The sequence below is a fragment of the Carlito syrichta genome, unplaced genomic scaffold (genome assembly GCF_000164805.1).
Source record: "Carlito syrichta isolate Samal-C Ts95f unplaced genomic scaffold, Tarsius_syrichta-2.0.1 Scaffold52910, whole genome shotgun sequence".
Taxonomy (NCBI): Eukaryota; Metazoa; Chordata; class Mammalia; order Primates; family Tarsiidae; genus Carlito; species Carlito syrichta.
In genome coordinates, this window is record NW_006997006.1 from 17024 (window position 1) to 20918 (window position 3895).

The 3895-nt window shown below is 38.4% G+C and overlaps 1 pseudogene; it reads right to left on the reverse strand.

Annotated features, from left to right (window-relative positions):
* Positions 1-2380: 2380 nt before the first annotated feature.
* LOC103250722 lies at positions 2381-3668 on the reverse strand (annotated as a pseudogene).
* Between the last annotated feature and the right edge of the window lie 227 nt (positions 3669-3895).

A 3895-nucleotide genomic window follows, 5' to 3' on the forward strand; every position in this document is an offset into this window, starting at 1 on the left:
AGAAGTTTTCAGCTTCTGCCAATCCCATCCTTGTGCTAGTGGGACCAGTAATCAGGGCCACTTACTGGAGTTAGTTGGTTATCACTGTACATTTGCTTTCCATTTCTCTGATTACCAGTGAGACTGAGCATATTTTCATGTGTTTGTTGGCTGCTTGTAGGTCATCTTTTGAGACGTGGCTATTCATGTCCTTAGCCCACTTTTTAATTGAAATTTTTCCTTACGATTTGCATTCCTTGTAGGTCCTGGATGTTAGGCCATTGTCAGATGCATAGCTTGCAAATATGTTTTTCTCATTCCGTGTGTTGTCTCTTTACTCCCTTGATGGTTTCTTCTGCTGTGCAAAAACTTCAGTTTGATAACCTCCCACCAGTCTACCTCAGCTTTTGTTGCATTTGCTTTTGGGGACTTAGCCATGAATTAATTTGCCTACTCTGAAGTCCAGAGGGTGTTCCCCAGGTTTTCTTCTAAGATGTTTATACTTTGAGGTTTTACACTTCATTCCTTGATCCGTATTGGGTTTATTTTTATATTTGGTGATAAGTAAAGGGTCAATTTCATCCTTCTGCATGTGGCTAGACAGTTTTCCCAGCATCATTTGCTAAATATGGTTTCCTTTCTCCAATATTTGTTATTGAAGGCTTTGTTGAAGATGAGTTGGTTGAGTGACTGTGTTTTTATTTTTGAATTCTCTGTCTTGTTCCATTGGTCTATATACCTATTCCTGTACCTATATCATGTTGTCTTGGTTACTGTAGTCTTGTAATACAGTTTAAAGTCTTGAAGTGTGATGCATCCTGCTTTGTTCCTTTTACTGAGTATTGCTTTGACTGCCTGTGCTATTTATTTATTTGCTTCCATATGAATTTTTGTCTTTTCTAAGTCTGTGAAAAATGATGTTGGCAATTTGTAGGGATTACATTGAATCTGTTGATTGCCTTGGTTAGGATGAACATCTTGACAATATTGATTCTTCCAATCCATAAGCATCTGGTGTTTTTCCATTTGTTTGTATCATCCTTGATTTCTTTGAGCAGTGTTTTGTAATTCTCATTGTAATGGTCTTTCACTTATTTGGTTAAGTGGATGCCAAGGTATTTTATTTTTTTTGTGGCTATTGTAAACGGAATTTAGTTTTTTATTTGGCTGTCAGACTGCTTGTTGGTGTACATAAATGCAATTGTCTTTGGTGTGTTGATTTTGTACCCTGAGCCTTTACAAAAGCCATTTATCAATGTTAGGAGGCTTTTCACAGACTCCAGGGTTTTCTAGCTATAAAATCACATCATTGCAAAAAGAGATGACTCAATTTACTATTTTCCTATTTGAATTCCCCTGTTTTATTTCTCCTGCCTGATAGCTCTGGCTAGGATTCCTAGTACCATGTTGAATAAGAGGGGTGGGAATGGGCATCCTTGTCTTGTTCCAGTTAGGGGGAATACTTCCAGCTTCTGCCTGTTAATCATGATGTTGGCTACAGGTTTGTCATAGATGGCTTGTTCTTTGAGGGATGTTCTTTTAATGCTCAGGTATTCGAGGGTTTTAATCAAGAAAAGATGATGGACTTTATCAAATGCTTTTTCTTCATCTAATGAGATAATCATGTGGTTCTTGGTTTTATGCCTATTAATGTGATGGATTACATTTATAGACTCACTAATGTTGAACCAGCACCGCATACTGGGAATGAAGCCTGCTCGCTCATGATGGATGATCCTTGAAATTTGTTGTTGGATGTGATTTGCTAGAATTCTGTTGAGAATTTTTGCACTTATGTTCATCAGGAAAACTGGCCTGTAATTCTCTTTCTTTGTTAGGTCTTTGCCAATTTTGAGTATGAGGATGATATGAGCTTCACAGAAATTATTCAGTTGTGACTTTAATATGGGAATATAGTTTTTGTTTTTTTAACTTTTAATTTTTTTATTTTAAAGATGTGGGATACAATTCAGGGTTAGGTATCCAAATATTCATTATGCAGGTGCACTTGCTGATAAGGTGTGCTCCCGCACTCCTGGCAGTTTCCCTCAACTGCCAATCCTAACACCCCCTCTCCTGACAGTTTCCCACTACTGCCAATCCCTTTCCTATAGTATTATGATAATTGTTCAAGGTCCGCTTATGAGTGAGAACAAATGGTATTAGAGTTTTGCTGACCTTGTCTTTCCACCTCCCTTACATGCTTTGTTAGGCTGCGAACTTGTGTTTTTTCCATTTTCTTGATGTGTGTTCATAGAGATATAAATTCCCCTCTTAGAATTGATTTTATGGCATCCCATCGGTTTTTGTAAGATGTTTCTTCATTTTCATTTGTTTTCAGGAATCTTTTAATTTGTTTTGATTTTGATGTTCACCCAGTAGTTGTTCAGCTTCATGTTGTTTAGTGTCTATGTATATGATCAGACTATTTTAAGTATTGCTGAACTGAACTGTGTAAAGCAGGGATATACACACTGTAAGCACTGCAGTGAACGGCCTCCACTTTCATCATGTGATCATCAGGGATAACACCCTCCATTACATCTTTCTCAATTATTTTGACTACTTGTGTTTATTTGTATTTTGCTTATGACTAGATGTTCTCCTGAATTTATTCAACATATATCCATGCAAAAACTCCATAACTACTTTATGAAATTTAGTTTGTTTCTGAATATGACTTAATGTTTCCTGGTGTGAAGAACTATCCAGATGCATTTCAATATCTTTTTCTTCAAACATTCAAAATTTACAAAATGAATATGTAAATGCCATTCTGTATTCTTTTCCATACTTCTCACTGTTTTTTTCTCTTCTGCACCATTTTTTCTCTCACCAAGCCTCTATTCATCGCTTTTCTTCTTCATTTTTAGGATCAATTTTTATGGGCGATTTGCTTAGGCTCATCTTCTCCAGCAGTTTTACTAGCTTGGGTTTCTTAATAAAGATTCCACTAGGCTTATTAAATGGTTGCATCATTTTTCTTTATTCCTCTTGCAGCAGCAACTGCCACATTGGTGGGTTTGTTTTGGTAGTCAACAGCAATTCCAGGTCTATGGATGCTTCCAAAATCACCCATATGTCTTCGGCCTTGGCCTCTGCCTGTTAACAGTCCTCCAAAAGCATCAAAGTTTCTGCTTCCAAGTGTGCTTTCAGGATAAACAGGCGTTCTCCTCCCCCAAGAGCCTACAGGTGCAGGCTTCATACAGGATGAAGAAAAATTGCTATAGGAAGAGTAATTCTCTCTTCCTCTGTCCTCTATGAACCCAGGCCTCAATTTTGAATGGGAGTAAGGTGCTGCTAGACCCACCCTGGTTTCTACCACCAAATGAGTCAGGGTTATTCTGGTAGGAGCTCTCAAACTGACTACCATAACTACCTCAGAAGTGGCTTTGTTTGGGTTCATTAAGACCATAGCCAGATCTGTACAGATCTCATCCACCCAGTGAATATGCAAAGTCGTAAGACTCATAAGGTTCAAACTTGCACCCCCACCACCACAATTGTGATTGTCCATGCCATATGACTGGTTAAAGTAGGAAACCATGGATCTTTGACCCCCATAGGATCCATGGTCATAGTCACAATCCATCCTTCCATAAGATGCAGGGCCACAATCATGATCCATTCCATTAAAGCCCTGATAAGTATTCCTGAAAGCAGAGTATGTTATCATCCTCAAAATCCATGATGAAGGCTGGAAGGATGTGGGAGGGAGACTGCCTCAGAGACACGGACAGAGTGGTGGCTGGTGGGCAAGCATCCTCGATGAGCAGCTCCATGCAATCAATCCGCACAACTGAGAGCAGTGCTGCCCACCCAGGAGCTGCAAGCCACAGCTGGAAATATGGTTTTTTTAAATGCAATTTATTTTTATGAATTTATTATGAATTATATGAGGTTTATAATTAATATT